This window comes from Prionailurus viverrinus, chromosome A2 (genome assembly GCF_022837055.1).
Source record: "Prionailurus viverrinus isolate Anna chromosome A2, UM_Priviv_1.0, whole genome shotgun sequence".
Lineage (NCBI taxonomy): Eukaryota > Metazoa > Chordata > Mammalia > Carnivora > Felidae > Prionailurus > Prionailurus viverrinus.
Window position 1 is genome coordinate 120,491,568 of NC_062562.1, and position 19,001 is coordinate 120,510,568.

Genomic DNA, 19,001 nt, shown 5'->3' on the forward strand with positions numbered 1-19,001 from the left:
GAATGAAAAAGAGGCCAAAGGTCTGGTGTCTTTAACTGGAAAAGTACGATTGCAAGATTAACAACGGCGACCCCAGTGTGCATTACTGCTGGTGGAAACAAGCATATGATATCACAACAGAGGAAGAAAAGGCAGCAAATCTGCTTTCAAAGCCCACAGTGTGACAGCTTTACGGTCGTCTTTTGAACGGTATCAATATTGGTTTCCTATTGCTACTGTAACAGACTACCCCGAATTTCGTCGCTTCAGATTATTCTGCCTGTCCCAGCACTGCAGCCTTATGCTTCCAGTGAGAGTTCCCGTCCTTGCCCCTCAGATAACCAGGCACGGACACGCATTTAGGTCTTCATATTTGAAAACAGGTAATTTCATTTTAACAAGAACCTTAACTATTTAAGTAGTTACCTCTCTTAACCTAAAAGACAAAAGATAGATGATCCGTTTCATTACTGTCTTGGGAGCATGTGAATAGACATACGTCCTGTTTGCTAGCCGCAGTCTGACAAGGAGCTAAGTTTGGCACAGTAGCGTAATAATCAGAGCGCCGACAGCATACTTGGTGCAAACAGAAAAAGACGACATCAAGGGCGCCTGGGTGGCTCAGTTGGTTAAGCGTCCGACGTCGGCTCGGGTCATGATCTCACAGTTCATGAGTTCAAGCCCCGCGTCATCCGGCTCTGTGCTGACAGCTCGGAGCCTGGGGCCTGCTCTGGATTCTGTGTCTCCCTCTCTCTCTGCCCCTAACCCACTCTCACCTTGTCTCACTCTGTCTCTCAAAAATAAATAAATGTAAAAAAAATTTTTTTCTAGAAAAAGGGGGCATCAAAACAAGGTCACTGAGGACGTATTCTCCAGTTTTTATTTTTCCCCTACTGACGTAAATCAGGAGAGTTAATCTGAGTTCCTGTGAAACCCTTTGCCATGAAATGTTATAATCAATTTAAACTCGAATTAGTAAATATTTCATTGTCATTAAAGCTAAAATAATTATATATGAAAGATTCAAACTGTACCTCTCTTTTTCTTAACCTATACATCTTTAATGTTTCAAACTCACTGAAATAGACCAAACCAGGGCTTGTATAATTAAGATTTCCCTCTTTAAAACACAATGAAAGTGTAACATACCAATGATATCGTGATAGCATCGTATGGTGACAGCTGGCCGATGCACAGTTGTGGTGAGCATAGCGGAAAGTATAGACCTGTTGAATCACTGAAACCAATGTAACATCGTGTGTCAGCTATACTTAAGTAACAAAAGACGGCAAATTAATAAGCTCTTGCCAAGAACTCTTTTTAAAAAAAAATTAAAAAAAAAATTTTTTTTTCAACGTTTATTTTTTGTATTTTTTTTGGGACAGAGAGAGACAGAGCATGAACGGGGGAGGGGCAGAGAGAGAGGGAGACACAGAATCGGAAACAGGCTCCAGGCTCTGAGCCATCAGCCCAGAGCCCGACGCGGGGTTCGAACTCACGGACCGCGAGATCGTGACCCGGGCTGAAGTCGGACGCTTAACCGACTGAGCCACCCAGGCGCCCCAAAGAACTCTTAAAAAAAAGGATATGGCTTTCTATAATCATTGTTTAAAAATATGAATATTATAAAAACAAAGTAACAGATACAGACTGTTAGTGTTATGAATTTTCCTAGGTAAACGGCAGTCTAGTGAGTTTTCAGCTCATTTAGAGCCCTGTGGCTTCATGGTCATAGCTCCTGGATGAACCAAAGCTGGTCGGAATCTCCTGCCCTCCCTTCTACCAGAATAGCTCCATTGTATCTGATTTATGTATTTATAATAAGTACATTTCTGTATCCGTACATATGCTTACTCTGATCACTTCCCTTGCATCTTACATAATACTGTTGTCCACTATTTGAGGGCCACTTTTGTCTACTGTTCTTGCTATAAACATTAATGTTGTTGTTTTATATGGTCAGTGTTTGTTTAGATTCACCCACTTATTTGCATTTTTGTTGTCTGTCTTCCTTTCGGGCACCTCATCTCCCTTCTCTACAACTGTTCTTTCTGAAGTATGTTCTTCAAATTCGAAGGTCTTCTGGCAGTAAACCGCATGGCTTTTAGTTTTTGTGAAATGCCTTTATTTCACCCTTGTACTTTTGCTATATGTGAAATTCTAGGTTGGTCATTTCTCTGAACGTTTTGTAGATTTTATTCCGCTACAAGTCTGGCATTTGTTGCTGCTTTTGAGACGTCTGCTGCCGGTTTAACTCTCCTTTTATGGATAATCTGTCTTTTCTCCTTCAGATGCTTTCCATATTGTCTTTATGTCTTTGGTGTTTTGCAACTTTATTGTGATGGGTCTTGGTGTGAGTTTCTTATTACATATCTTCCTTGGGACTTGGCTTTTGGAACCTGAACATTTATATCTTTCATCTCTTCTCAAAAATTTTATGCCAGGGGCACCTGGGTGGGCTCATTTGGTTAAGCATCCGACTTCAGCTCAGGTCATGATCTTGCGGTTTGTAAGTTCGAGCCCCGTGTCAGGCTCTGTGCTGACCGCTCAGAGCCTGGAGCCTGCTTCGGATTCTGTGTCTCCCTCTCTCTCTGCCCCTCCCCTGCTCGTGCTCTGTCTCTGTCTCAAAAATAAATAAATTAAAAAAAAATAAAAAAATTCTATGCCAGTGTTACTGGTATTTCACTAAAAGCATCTTTTTGAATTCCAGTTAGACATTTATTAAGTGTCTCATTCTGTTTCTCATAAGTATTCTTTCGGACTTACTGTTTCTTTGTTTCTCTCTCCTGTGTTTTGGTTAATTTCTTGAGTGTTACCTTCCATTCTACCAATTCTTTCTTCAACTGTGACTAATCTATTAAGCTATCGTTGTGCTTTTAAATTATACATTTTCAGTTTTTAAAATATTTGGTCCCTTTTCAAGCCCTTTTCTGGTGTTTTGAAAGTATTTTATTACTTTCTCTGGTTTTTTATTCCATATTTGTTTTATTAACATTTTCTGTCTGGTTATTTTATATTCTGTATGATCCATTCCAATATTCAAAATTCTTGGCAGTCTAATTCAGCTGTTATTGTTTCTGCCGGCCCTCACTCCTGGGACCTGTTTCCTCATGTACTTCATAATTTTGGATTTTCAGTTCCTATTTGGAGGTATCTGTAGGAATCCTCTAAGACCCGAGTCGAGGGCCAGTCCCTCAGAGAGAATCTTGGTTTCCTTCTGCCAGGCCGTGCAGGTCACTACCCATCTGGGTCCACACTGGGTTAATTTCTTGGCTTGAGGTTTCCTAGATTGTGAGTAGTATCAATTTAACCACAAACCTTCACAGGACAGGCCTGTGGTTATAAATTTTCAGGGAAGATGTAATATTCCAACCCAGAGCCTAGGCTGAGATTTTCTTGTTATTTCCCTTTACATGGTTTATGTGGAAGGCACGCTCTGTCATTACTTGGGCTTTATAAGAAGTCTCAGTTCCAAGTCCTCATCATCTTGCTTAGGACCCAGTGTGGCCATTAAAATTCAAGCCTCTTGATTATAAAGATTGGTAAATGCCTATAGGATAGCCAGAGATTCAGCTAACACCTGTTTTTTAGCCTTATGAGCCCAATGATTTGTTTATCCTTCCTTTTTTATATAGCTCAACTATTTAAAAATATGTTTATATGTTCAACCAGGTATCTAGTTCAAAATATTTTGCCAAACAGAATTTTTTAATTATTTTTTTTTGGATGAAGAAACTAAGGCCTGGGAAAAGTTAATTGACTGTAAAAAGGTGCAACAAAGTGGAAGAGTTAAAACAGCCTCTGAATTGCCTGTTCACTTTGTAGATCACCCAAAATAATAACGTTTCAGCTCTTAGATTGACATTTATTGTGTCACTTTGTAGATAACTGAAATCAGAAGTTGATTTCCCCCAAATTGTGATAACTTGCTAAAATAAGGTGAGATTAAATCATTGTCCCAAGGTCATTGGATGTATTATAGTTGAGATAAGAAGTCTGCCTCTCGGCCTTCCAAGGCTGTAGTGACATGAGTAGAAAATTTAGTCCTGACAATTCCTTCAAGCAGATGCTGCCTTCTGAATCTGGATTTGCAACCACTGATCATGGAGAGCAACTATCTGTACTTATTAAACGGCCGCATTTTTAAGGACTCATACAGACATATCTTATCAGCATCAGGATTTCCTCACATGCAAAAGCCTCCAGTTAAGAATCTTTACTGAATATTAGGAAAATAGACATAATTTGAAATGTAAATGCATTAGTCGTTTATGCGTTTTCAAAAAAGTCAACTCTGGTTGCATCTTAAAAGGAATCTGAGTAATACACTACAATACTGCAACTAGCAAATCTTAGAAGAGGGAAAGCTAATATGTTTTTGAGATTCCAGTGTAAAGGAAAAAAAAGACATTGTGAACTTCGATGTTCTTCTCTCAAATGGCTGAGTGTTAACAAACAAACCACCACCACCACCACCACCGACAAAAATAATGCATATACACACACAAACGGAATACCCTAGGGCTACCAGCTGTGGTTTTGTTTTACTTCATTCCAAATTCCTGAATTTCCACATAAGATAGAGGCATCGTCAACATTTCAGATTTTTCTTCAATTTTGTCAATTTCATTTCATTTTTCACCTGTGTCAGATAGTGTTCACCCTACTTAGTACTTATTACTTCCCTTAAAACTGAAGAAAACTGAAGTTGTGGGTTTGAAACTTCCTGTAGAGGGCGCTATTGATATTGTCAACTATAGCAAACATTTAAAAAATACACGGTTCATAAACTGTAGTCGCTGCTGAGAAGTCATTAGGTTGATATTTGGGAGAGCTGAATGAAACCAAAATCCTAAACAGACTAATAATTCTTAAGCTGTTTAATACTTGTGAAACCAGCGTGCCTCCACTGCTGGCTTCTTGAACGCTGAAGTCTGAGTGTTCCCTCCCCTCCCCCCTTTTATTACTTAATGAACAATTCCTCTTCTGGTCTGTATTAACAATGGTGCTTGGAACTCAGCATCGATAACACACTGCGTGCCCTGTTGTGCTGCATGTTGAATGATTTGTGTGTCTTTGAGAAAGTCCAGCTTCTCCTCTTAATCTGGTATCCTGGAGGCTCTGTAATTTACTCCCACAGTTCCCTGCCATAACATATTTCATGTCAAGTGGGAGGGTTTAAGGTAAAAAAAAAAAACACAAACCTCTTAATAGAGATATTTTCAAACAAAGACAGAGGGCAAAGAGGATCTTCTTAGGATATTAAATGAGAACATAACCAAAGCTTATTTTTCTTTTGTATTATTATGAAGCAATTGATGATTGCCTGGGGCTTTGGGGATGAATCAGACTTTTAATAAGTTTCAGTGAGAATAGTGTTCACAGAGATAAGTTAATTAATTGCTGTGCTGTGTGAAAGCTCATGTAGATAGTGTTTTATTCTACTGTGTAGACTGTTCATAAAAAGGCACACAATTCTTTGCCACACTAGTGCTTATCGACAGACCTTCACCGACAATATTACTTTGCTCTTTTCTGTAAGAAAACTGTTAATGACCTGATTAAGCCAGAAATGAAATACATTACCGATCACTCTCCAAAAGTGGCACTAAAAACAATATTTTCCTTTTCGAAGCTCTGTCTTGCATCTATTGTTTGCACAACTCTTCTAGATGCTGACAGACATCTCTCTTATTACTTTTAATCTTGAGGTTTTGGCAAAGCGCTTCTTTTTCCTCTGCATCATTTGGTTGATTTCAAACTAGAAGAATTCTCTGTCCCATCTTTTACCCTGTCGGTGTGGCAGCATTGTAAAGGACGGAAAGAAAATGACTTTGAAAGCATCACTTGTTAGTACAGGGAGTTTTTCTCCTGATGGCTACAATTTACATGCCACGGGCCCTGTAAGCCTTCCAGCTTTTTCTTGATGCTAGGAAGAAAAAAAAAATCAAACAGTTTCTTAGAGTCTGGAATGCTTTCCCTGCAATTGACAACAGAGTTCAAGTCAAGTTTATGATTTGGACTTACAGTTAGACTTTCCTTACACATTTTTAACTCTTTGAAAGATGGGTTGAATATAATATGTCTTACAGATCTCCTGCTATGTTTATTTTATTGTTGATTGAATTTTTGAAAGTCTTTGTTGGTAACTTTTTTTAGATTTTGTTTTTAGAATAGAGAAAACAATCCATTCAGTCTCACATATCACCTTAATGCATCAGCTGTTAATTTTTTTCAGTTAAAAATTACTCATAGGATGAAACGATTATATTTGTATACTTGATTTTCTGTACTATTTCAAATTTAGTATTCTATCATAATTTTATCAAAAACATTTTTCCTCCATATGTATTGGTATGGTCTTCAGCCCATGTAAATATTTCAGCAACTTATATATATTCTTGAGAATTAGAAATTGTCCTTATGTGTAAGAAGTGTGTTATCATACGTCTCATAAAGGGTGATATAAGGACTAAATGACCCATCTGAATCACCTAGCACCGTGCCTGGCACATAAGCACTCAACAGATGTTTTTCATTTTTCTCTCTCTTTCTTTCCCTGATCTTAATTGGATTTCATTTGTCATTACTAATAGGCTATTACATGCTGTAGAATGAATCTTTTTGGAAAACAGTTATATGAGCAAATAAAACGTATGCTTAAAATATTTTCATGCTTTCCCATATAGCTAAAACATGAAATAAATGAGATCAGATTAACTGGCCGTGGGAGAATTGCTTCCACAAAGACTCCATGCCACCGTAAGTTTCACTGAGGTATGAGATCTGCTCCAGTTCTGATGGGCGGTCAGCGGCCCTCAGTGCTCCCTCTTTTGGCTCACCCTGAGTGTCTCTACATCTATGACTTTGCTCTAGCAGCCCAGGATTAACCCAGGGACTGCACCTCATGGGTTATACAGTATTTCTCTTGTAGGCTTTTACCCTTGTGTCTTTCCAGTTCATTCCTGCTCTTGACCAATGATAGATCAATATTTCTATCGCAGACATACCTGACATTGAATCTTAGGAATTCAGAACAGAATGATCTTGTAGTTTATCTAGTCAAATCCTTGTTTTCAAAGGTGTGGGGAAGGAGGCTGGGAGAATGAAGGGATCTTCCAGGTACAGATGACACCTCAGCCCCATAATTCAGACCTTGTCTGTCTTGTGACCCATTTCCAGCATTAGTGAGTTCAGGCTTAATGCTGCCTCTCTGTTTACTCATTTGTCCTTTTTTTTTTATTTTTATTTTTTTAATATTTATTTATTTTTGAGAGACAGAGTGAGACAAAGTGAGACTGGGGGAGGGGCAGAGAGAGAGGGAGACACAGGATTGGAAACAGGCTCCAGGCTCTGAGCTGTCAGCACAGAGCCTGATGCGGGGCTCGAACCCACAGACTGTGAGATCATGACCTGAGCCGAAGTCGGACGCTCAACCGACTGAGCCACCCAGGCGCCCCACATTTGTCCTTTTTAAGTATAGCCGTCTTTCTCAGTCCACAAAGTAGTGATGCTTTTTAGCAAAGAAACATTAGATATTTCTATTGGACCTGACTCACTTCTCAGAAACGTTTCCTCAGACTCTGTGTCTCGCAAAGAAACAACACACTTAAAGCTTTAGATTTTCAAACATCTTTCTTCCTAGTCCCTTCTCTCTGCTACATTTCCACCCATCTCCCCATTTATTTCAACTTTTCTTGGTTACTTTGATATTCTGATGATTGATTATGGATTCTGGTCTCATTACAGTTTCTGCTAGATCTTAATTAGCCTTTCTCTGATCTCTCCTGGTCTCACTGTGATGTAAATTAAGGTTGACTTTGCGGGGGGGGGGGGGGGGGGGGGGGGTTCCCAGTCCAATATGTAAAGAGCTTAGAAGTCATCAATCCCATTCTCACAGCTGAAAATCAACAACTATCTAACAGAAAACAGTTTGTTCAGATTAATAATAGCAATAATGTATTGGGCGATGATAGTTTATGAATAAGAGAAAGGAAAGCAAAGTTACAAGGCATGAGAGGGAAAACTTGGGAATTCTCTGTTATAATGTACCTGGATTACCTGTGACGTGGTGTAGAAGCAGGCCTGGATTAAGATGCAAATGTATATTATAAATTCTAGGGAGAGCAGTGAACTATTTTTATTTATTTATTTATTTATTTTTATTTATTTATTTTTTTAATGTTTATTTATTTTTGAGACAGAGAGAGACAGAGCATGAACAGGGGAGGGTCAGAGAGAGGGAGACACAGAATCCGAAACAGGCTCCAGGCTCTGAGCTGTCAGCACAGAGCCCGACGCGGGGCTCGAACTCACGGACCGCGAGATCATGACCTGAGCCAAAGTCGGCCGCTTAACCGACTGAGCCACCCAGGCGCCCCAAACTATTTTTAAAAAGAAGTATAATTGATGTCTTAAGGGGAAAGAAATGAAATTGTATAAAATGGCAATTAAAAGCAGGAAGTCAGAAAAAGAAAAGACGGCAAAAGAAAAAAAAAAACCCCAAAGAACAAGGGCAACAAATTTGACATATTTACAAATATGGCAGATATAAACCCAGCTATGTCAATAATCACTTTATTTTTAATTTTTAAATTATATATATATACTTTTTAAGTAGGCTCCATGCCCAGTGTGGGGCTTGAAATCATGATCTTGAAATCAAGAGTCACGTGCTTTACCAACTGAGCCAGCCAGGCACTCCCATTAATACTCACTTTAAAATGTGAACGGTCTAGATATACCAATTAAAAAAGAGACCGTCAGAGTGGATAAAAGAGACAAGACCCATCCATATGTTGTCTACAAGAAATGTACTTTAAATGCAAAGACACATGTAGATTGAAAGTAAAGAGATGGCGAAAGATATACCACGCTAACATTAATCAAAAGAAAGCTGAGTAGCTCGATTTATTTCAGATAAATTCATCCTTAACATAAGTAACCTAGTCCTGTGGAGAGCCAAGTGTTCGTTAGATGCCCCTGCTTTATTCTCATATAATTCATATTAAGAGAAAGTCCCGCAATTTTCAGCATTCGGCACAAACTTCACCCACATTTGACTCTGCGCCCACCATAGTTCAGTGATAACGGCGTTCCTGTTGAGTGTTGGATCTGATTCGATGTCACCCAGGATAGAACAATGTTGCTTAAAACTTTGTCGTGAAAAGAAGCCTGTTTGCAAATTCGTCTTCTAACCCTTGCATTTCTGTTTATTTTTGTAAAGGAAGAGTAAAGAGATTGTACCATACTTTCCTATTTTGCTTTAGCACATCTGTCGGTCTTACGCCTTCTTTGAATTGGAGTGACTTTTTCTTTTTTTTTTTAAATGTAACTTATTGTCAAGTTAGCTAACATACAGTGTATACAGTGTGCTCTTGGCTTCAGGAGTAGATTCCCGTGGTTCATCGCTTACATACAACACCCAGTGCTCATCCCAACAAGTGCCCTCCTCCATGCCCATCCCCCATTTTCCCCTCTGCTATGCACCCCCCATCCACCCTCAGTTTGGTCTCTCTATTTAAGAGTCTCTTAGGGTTGGCCTCCCTCTCTGTTTGAAACTGTTTTTCCCCCTTCCCTTCTCCCATGGTCCTCTGTTAAGTTTCTCAAATTGAGTTGGAGTGACTTTTATAAATTTGGAAGTCTTCATCAAAATTATCTTCCACCCTACTTTGAAAGAATACGGCCGGGGCGCCTGGGTGGCGCAGTCGGTTAAGCGTCCGACTTCAGCCAGGTCACGATCTCGCGGTCCGAGAGTTCGATCTCGCGGTCCGAGAGTTCGAGCCCCGCGTCAGGCTCTGGGCTGATGGCTGGGAGCCTGGAGCCTGTTTCCGATTCTGTGTCTCCCTCTCTCTCTGCCCCTCCCCCGTTTATGCTCTGTCTCTCTCTGTCCCAAAAAAAAAAAAAACAAAAAAACAAAAACGTTGAAAGAATACGGCTTATTTCTCTTCCCTGAAAGAGGAAAAGAACTATTGTTACTTCCCGTAGAGGTTTTAGGGGGAAACCATTTGGAGGTTTTTAGATGAGATTCACTATATGCCTGAGAATGTTATCTAAATTTTCATTGGAAAAAGACCTATGTTAGGCTGTTCTCATGGAAGATGAAAACTCTTTTAAATGCTGCCTGTTAATTTCATCATACTCTTAGATTCTAAGATTCAACTAGCTTGGGGTACTTACCTACTCTCGAGGGGAACAAGCCCATTCCAAAGCAGGATATAGCCATTTCCATTAGTGGTCAAGGGCAGTTTCTCTCCACACTGGCTTTGCAATATGAACTTCCCTTTTACACAAGCTTCATTCAAGCGATATGATTTAGAGTGGTTGAGGATGAACATTTGTTAGGAACAAAGTAAAGGAAGAAAGAAAGACCCTGCCTTCTCAGTGATCTTCCTGATGTTTCTGTTTTCAATTTTCCTTCATGCTATAGCCTTGGTGCGTGTCAGGACAAGGTTGGTGTTAACCCAGGTTCCCCCCACCCTTTTCTTTTTCCGACTGGCTCTGTTGGGTAGCAAATATCTGACTTGCACTATTCTCCAGGTTGTAACAGGTTGGTCTGCATTGTGTACTACATGTCGTGGGGTGTACTCCAATTACAGAGAACATCCTAGACAGGTCTCCATTTTGATGAAAGCATAAAATGCCTTTTCCCTAATGGGGCTAAGAATCTTAAGCCAAAGGAGGTATTCTGTGAAATGGTCTGAAAGGAGGGCAAGGAGTACCTTCCCCATTTTTTTTTTTTTTCCTGTAGCAACTCTAGGCAAATTCCTCAGAAATCAGATTGGCAAGGGCAAAGAAGGGGTGGGCTGGAACTCTGGAATTTGGGCTTGCTGAATGCATGCCATTCCCTTGCCACGTAGCCCAAATCGGTGCCAACTGCAGAAAATAAAGATCTAAGTCAGAAGTGCGGTGCAGGCACAAGGCAATCATCAGCTCAATTAAACCGGTTATTCCACAAATAACCTAGAAACAGCAGGATTGCCAAACAATCTCCAGCCCCTGAAACATTTGCAAATGAGCATGACAACTGAGATGTTCTTTCTTTGCAGCCATATACTGTCACATTTTAATGATGGATTATAGACATGGGCTCTTGGCTGCAGACTGTAGCATACATGATTCTACACTTATTTTCTTTTAATCAGAAGATACAAAGGCTTATACATCTATGGCACTGTGCCCAAGAAAGAGTTAGATAAAGCTCTAGAAAGAAGAACGTCGGAGAATGGGAATATATATATATATATATATATATATATATATGAATATATATATTTATATATTTATATATACACCCCTCCACACACACGTGCGTGCGCACACACACAGACACACACATACATACATACACACTTGCCCTTCTTTTTGGATGTGGGGCAGATATGCTTTTATTGTCCAAAGATACATTTTGTTTTCTTTTGTTTTATCAACATGTTGGGGATGTTGATAACAAAATATAAAACTGGCTGGTATAGCATATGTATCTAATTCTATAACATATACTAATTTATATCAGTGTCATTTAAAAATTACAAATTAACCATATATTTTCATAGACTAGTAATATAATCTCTTGATGTCATAAATATGAGAGTAACATGTTATTTCCACAGTCATGATGTCAGGAAGATATTATTTAAGTATTTAATGGGATCAGAGGCTTAGTGCACAGGAAATATATTTTTTTTCTATATGTTTCCCGTGTCTGTTTTACTTAGTTTAATCATTTTAATTGCAATTTCTTTTTGTTTTAGGACAGGACCATAACTCTTGGATGCTATTACTTCTTTTTCTTTTTGGCAAGTTGAAGAATACCAGGTAACTGTAAGAATGAAGAAACTGTAACTTCTGTATTCGTCTGCATTGTCCCTCTCTTGGTCTGTATCTGTCTCCTTTGGCTGCTTTCCCCCTTGTCCTCTTTATATTCTGGATTACTAAGCCTTTATTCACTTCACTTGTCTGTGAGTATAAAAAGAAGAAAAAATCTAGGTCTCTTTCTATTAAGACAGATGACTTTATAATACATTTTAAACACCCTGAAAATACACACAGACATTTTCTTAAGGTGTTTTGTTGTCGTACCTTGGATTGGAGTGTTAAATGATATGTGGAACCTGATTTCTCAAGAAGAATTTATTCTAAAACAGCAGTGTAATAAGTTTAAAATACAGAGAAAAAAAATCCAAAATGTGGATTGGAAAAAAAATCCATAGCTCTGGTTTAGGTCCCATATGTGTGGATGTGTGACATCCATCAGTGGGATAAACAGCACCTGGTGGCTGATTTACAGAGTGGTATTCCTCCAAAAAGGCAGCCATTCACCCCCTGACAACTGAATGAGTGATGGCAGCTGTATTCCAGAAGGCTCTATTTGGGAAAGCAAAATTTAGGGTAGGGTGGGATCAACATAAAAAGATAAGGAGACGTAAGGATCCCATCTGTCTGGGTCTCTTGGGTTAGAGCCAGCCCCTAGAGGATACAGCGTCTCCCTCTTCTTCTAGACTGGGGGATATTGAAGATTTGCATTGAGGCGATCCATACATGCCACAGCTGCCCCTTGGTCAGTCCGTTTGGATTAGTGAATCAGGATAAAAATGGTTTCTGCTTTAAAAAGCAAACAAACAACAAACAAACAAACAAACTGATTCATCAGCCTAACACAATACCTTGGCCTTCATGTTTAACAATTAGAACTACCACAGGCAAGTTCAGGAATGGTAAGTCAGCAATGCTAAGGCTTGACTGGTGCCCTGACAGTCCCACCTTTGCCACAAAACCTCCCATTATTCTGGAAGTATTCTATGGCTGCTCTTCCTGTACCACACAAGGCCCTACTCATGAAAAGAAAGCACTAAAACCTGACTTTAATTCGGATGCACAATGAAAGAGAAAATGGGAGAGCCATTCAAAGCAGTAGATCCTGAAATTTAACTCTTGAGCTTTAACCTCAGGCTTCATGAGCTCAAATCTCAGTTCCAGCGGGAGAGGAAATGTGGAGTTATTGCTTAGTGGGTACAGAGTTTCTGTTTGAGATGGTGAAAGCATTCTGGAATACATAATGGGTGGTGATCATTACACAGCAGTATGGAGTACTTAATGCTACCAAATTGTTACTTCGAAATGGCTAAAAAGGTGAATTTTACGTTACATATATTTACCACAATAAAAAAAATGAAGGTAAGAATTCCAGTGCTGCTTCTTACTAGCCATATTGGCGAGTTACTGTACCTTTAATTCTGTTCCTTCAGCTTTAGAGTATACGAGGAGGGTAATAATGATACTAGCCACTTCACAGCGTTGTCCTCATTGAATGAGATACATGGGACAGACATACTGATTCAGAATAATCAAGATTAGCTGTGGTTGTGATGATTTACGAAGGTGAATTCTGTGGTTAATATCCCTTACGTTTGTTGTGCGGTCCTCCATTCGTAGAACTCTTCATAGAAGTCACCAATTTCAGTTTTGCCTACAAGATAGACTTTCATCTTTTTGATATCTCCTGTCAGACTTTAATTGCTCTAAAAGATGCACCCTATTGATCAGGGTATTGCAGGTTGGACAGTCCCTTGGGAGAGGGCTATCAAGCCCTTAAATGTAACAACATTTAAGACATGCACAGCCTGTGACCCTGCAGTGCCGTTTCTATGAAAAGTAGTCACATATGTATGTACAAGTACCTGAACAGACGTCCACTGTGGTACTGATTATAAAAGCAACAAATTGGAAACTACGTCAGTATCCATTCTGGTGACTTGATTAAACCCAAACAGTGGAATCTTATGTAACCATAAAAAAGGATGATGCCAAATTACAGGATTTCCATGGACAGAGGTCCACTACAAATCGTGCGGTGAAAAGAAAAGGCAGTCTGGGAACAGCATATACAGTTTGATCGTACTCATGCATTTTATGTTTAGATGTATAATATAATTTGCGGAAGGCTTTTCCTCAAACTTAATAGTGGGTATCTCTGGATGGGATTATAAGGAGGAATTTAGTTTCTGTGTTAAACACTTCTTTGTTACTTGGGGTCTTTACAAGCATGTATTACTTTTATAATCTGCAGAAACAATAAAAATGTTTCCATTAAAAAATGAAAGAGAGGGGCGCCTGGGTGGCGCAGTCGGTTAAGCGTCCGACTTCAGCCAGGTCACGATCTCGCGGTCCGTGAGTTCGAGCCCCGCGTCGGGCTCTGGGCTGATGGCTCAGAGCCTGGAGCCTGTTTCCGATCCTGTGTCTCCCTCTCTCTCTGCCCCTCCCCCGTTCATGCTCTGTCTCTCTCTGTCCCAAAAATAAATAAACGTTGAAAAAAAAATTAAAAAAAAAAATGAAAGAGAGATCATTAAGGGTCTCTGGCTGTGGAGAAGAGCAAGCCGTTGTATTTCTCAAGGTGTTATCCTAACTTAAACCATATATTTATGTAGCATCATCCAGATCTGAGTCCATAAAAGGGAAATGGATGAATGACTATTGCAATGAAAGAAAGAAAGAGGATTCCAGCAGTCTTAAGTATCTTTGCATCTGTCTTCTTCTGGCAAATTCAGTCAGTGTTTTGAGTATCCCTCCAGCCTACGTACCAGTAACTTCCACCTTCTCTGCCTCTGCTGATTTGTCTTATCAGTGAGGCTGAAGTCAAAACTATGTTCGTAATACGCTCACCGGAAGTGCTCTGGGCAGCTGCTGTGCTCCAGACCACAGTCCCCCCAACACAAGCAGGGCTACAGAATGCCTGGATTACCAATCACAGCCAAGATCTTGCTATGGCACAGTCCTCTGCTCATCGTCTAATAGGTCTACTAATTCCCTCCACAAACACAGGACTATAGAGGGATACAACTCCCAACAAAATGATCACTGAGAGACACAGCAGAGACCTTTGCCTCTATATATACATATATATAGATGGCTTGACCATCTATATATAGATGGCACACACACACACACACACACACACACACACACACACACACACACGGGTGGGCTGCTCAACAAAACGATAAAATGTTAATGCAGAGGCAGTGAAAGGAGAGATGGAGTGGATTCTGGGGTCAGAACTAGGTTTGGAACCCAGCTGCCTTATCTATTAACTGTGTGACCTTGGTGAAATTACTTAGCCTCTCTGAGCTGCAATATTCCCATCAATAAAACAGGAGTAACAACATCTTCCACCCCGAGTTGTTAGGATTAAACGAGATAAAATATATAATGGGTTTGAACCAGAGGTGGTGCACACAGATAACAGGGTTCTTTCCTTCTTCTCAGACTTTGGCATAGCATTAAATAGCCATGGCAGTCTTGAAAATAGATGTGTTTTTTTTTTCCTCCAAACAGCACAATGTCCCAGTGTACTGTTTGTACTGCATTCTCTTTAAGCGTCAAGTAAGGGCACTGTTGTGAAAGCTATAGACAGAATATTTTAAAATCAGGCTGGGGGAGGAGAATGGAGGGAGGAATACGGACGCTTTATGTTTTCTAACTCTTTCAGTGGATCATTTCCATGGTTCAAATGAGCCTGAGAGTAACTTTCCAGGTTTTAAATATTCTAGATCATGTAAGAATGAGGAGGAACCACTGATCAATTAGGTTTAAAAGCTACTGAAATTCTCAAGAATCATTTAAATAAAGTACTTAGGAATGCCCCTAAAGAGACGAGAGTAACCTTCCACGTCAGCAGGTACACGAGTTAAACATGTGGTTAACGATGATATAAAAAGAGGTGGTATGTGAAGTATCAGTTCATGTGAGGTGACGCTCAATATTAATTTATGGGATATCAATAATGTTTTAGTCTAAATGAACCTTCCGTATATATAAAACACTCCTAATTATTGTAAAACCGTTACTTTCCACTTACCATTGATCTTGAGGAAATGACTAAAATTTTGGAGTGTGCTGACACAGCACTGTTATTCCGGGTCATTATTCAGAGCAGGTGTCAATCTCTTTCACTTAATCTCAAGGCAGAAAAAAAAAAAAAAGAGTAGTTTTTCATTTAATCAAGTCTCGCAAAAAAAAAAAAAAGAATGGAACACATTAAGATAAGTGTAACTTTTATAGGGATGTTAACACTCTAATACTCTTTTGGGATAGGTGAAGCTTTTGATTTTCAGCCAGGTTCAAAAGAAAACATTAACTTTTTATAAGGTGATGGATACAGTAATTCCCTATAGGAATAGGTCAAGCCATCAGCAACCGGTGACCTTTCAGCTGAGGTTCCCCAAGCTTGAGTCAAGTGACCAGGCTGTCCTTGTTAAACAACGTTTCAGAGTTGGTATGCACCCTCACGTCCAATGCAAGAGTGTGGCACTTTCAAGCTATACCTGCTGCAATTTTAAGAAATTATTTTAGAAAATCTAAACCACACAAGCGTTAATATAATTACAACTGCCGGTGTAAATAGCAGGCGTAGGTCAAGACTACAAGGGAAGATTCTGATCATTTCAACTAGAACATCAGCTTGTAGAAAACTGCTTTGCTGTGCACAAGCTCAGGGCAGATTTGCTCATGTAACTGTACCTTCTTCAAATACAAGTGGCTTATACTGAGGCCCTTAATTTGAGGACTAATTGGATTGCTTCTTCCATTTTCATCCAAAGAACTTCAGTATTACAGCTTCCATGCAATTTTACGTAACATTTACTGAGCACATTCTAAATGCTACATAGTGCTAAGCACTTGACCTAGATTATTTTATTAAAATCTCCCCAACACCTTATCAGGCATGACCGCATCTAACATTGTTTTCAGTAATTATGGCGTACCAGGCATTGCTTTAGGCACTTTACATATATTAACTCATTCAATCCTTGTAAAATCCTGGGGGGTGTCTTAGCTCCATTTTACAGATGAAGAATCTAAAGTTCAGAGAGGTTAAAAGACTGGCCATGGTCACACACTCAATAAGTGACAAAGCTGAGGCTGTTAGACCTCTTGCTCTGCATGCCTTTACTCTCAGCAAAGTGAGCGTGGATCTGGGGACACGATGAATCTCGTCAGTCTTTTGTCTGTAGTTGGAGCTGGCTACAGAATTCTTGGACTCAGGGCTAACGAAACATGCAAGGCCCCTTGTTCAAAAGACGAGGAAGGTGTCATTAAAGATATTAAATAGGAAGATTTGCCTTGCTTTCATAGCTTAGTCTCTCAATGTGTCTTGGTGTTTTTAATTTGCCATTTAACGTGTCATTCTAAGTAACACAGAATTTAAATATTCAATGATGAGCATTCATTTTACCATTAATTTTTATATTGTGCAATGCCAGTATAAGTGTAACTATAAGTTAACTTGTGTGTGGAATCACTGAATTCACACAAGTTGTATTTCGTGGCTCCTATATGCATATGTTTTGTTCATACCAGACAAGTGGAAACACTGCACAAAATGAACTCACCTGTCTTTATTTCAGTTCTAGATGTGCACACATTCTGCCAGAACTCTGCCTTCTGTTTACTCACGAGTAAGGAAAAGGAAGTGAGGGCTACCCCATCTTCAGTGTCATTTGCAGTGTGTGTGATTGGTTGGCCAGCCCATCGATGTAACCTGAGTAAGACAGGTTTTCTAATTTCTTTGTTCTTCGGATGCCATGGTCTTTTCTCCCCTGTGTTCCAAGAAACTTCTGGTTTGAAAGGAAAGCATGGCTTCTCTCCCATCCCACTCAACCTTACACGAAACAAGCTTACTTCGCACTCACTTCTGGTCTCACTGACCACAGAAGCAGCATCAGGAACACTACATGCAAATGAGGTGGGAGGGAACAGCTGGCACACTGCAGAATCTCTGCATCTACCCATGCTCCGTGCCCCATCAGGCTTCCAGCACGTGCTGGGATTGGTACCAGTGATCTGGGTGTCTCTCCCACCTCGGCCATGCTCTAGATGTGCAATCCTGGGCAAGTTATTCACTGCTCTAAGACTATCTTCTCTTCACAAAACGAGAATGGTATCAGACACCTCATAGGGTTATTTTGAGGAATAACTGAAAGGATACACATAAAAGACTTAGCCTAGGGCATGGCACGTAGTAAATGCTTCGGAAATGTTAGCTAGCCATGTTGTGGTTGTTGCCGTCTTCTGGATGCATTTTGCAGTTCCACTTGTTTGAAAATCTTTATCCCTTTAAATAAGATAATGAAGAAACCTGGTGAAGATTCATCTTAGAAGAGAGAGAAACTTCCGGTGGAGCACAGCTAGGGGTTTAACCACAAACCTAGCATCCTTTCCACTACCACTGTTAACTGTTCAGTTAAGAAAAGCCTCGAATGGAAAAATAAATGGAAAAGGTCCCTCTCAATGGATACTTGTGGAAGAGATGAGGAGAAGCCTTCTCTAGAAGTATATATGTCTTTATGGGAAGCAGCTAGAGGACTGATCTTAAATATATGATCCCTGGGTCATAAACATATATATATATATATATATATATATATATACACACACACACACACACACACACACACACACATATATACACACACACACATATATATGAATATATACATATATATATATATACACACACGCACACACATATATGAATATATATGTGTGTGTATATATTTAGTGTTGCGGGCAGCAGACTCTTCTGTTCCTTCCCCAGCTTTCTCCTGGGTCACTGGCCATCTATGAATTTACTAAACCAGAGTCACTCAAAGTGGGGTCGCCAAGCACTTGCATCAGAATCACAAATGCAGAATCCTGAGCTCAGTGCCAGAGCTTTGAACTGAAATCCCTGGGGGAAGTCTGACCCAAAAAAATTGCCTAACAAGTTGCCCAAGTGCTTCTTATGTTGCTAGGTTTGATAACTTCTGTGGGAGCCTAGAAACTGGGAAGCAGGAGACCTTTTTCTTTTTTTAATCCCCAGCACCTGGTAGACCTGCCACCCTTTGTAGAATGTTGGAGAAATGACAGAATCCAAAGCACAAGGCTAAAGGATTCTTCCTCATCTGAGGACCCTTGGGATGGTTCTATTCAGGCCTAATATTCAGTAGGTAAGCACTGGTAAGGCTGTAAATATATTAAAATAT

General features: G+C 39.7%; 1 protein-coding gene across 3 annotated transcripts in view; it reads left to right on the forward strand.

Moving 5' to 3' along the window:
• The first annotated feature begins 218 nt into the window (after positions 1-218).
• Positions 219-19,001, forward strand: part of CREB5 (cAMP responsive element binding protein 5) — a 417,870-nt gene continuing 399,087 nt past the window's right edge. For all 3 annotated transcript variants that reach the window (XM_047850976.1, XM_047850980.1, XM_047850978.1), the window contains exons 1-2: positions 219-362; positions 11,733-11,796. The gene's annotated coding sequence lies outside the window, so the exon portion shown is untranslated. The remainder of the gene's footprint in view (positions 363-11,732; positions 11,797-19,001) is intronic.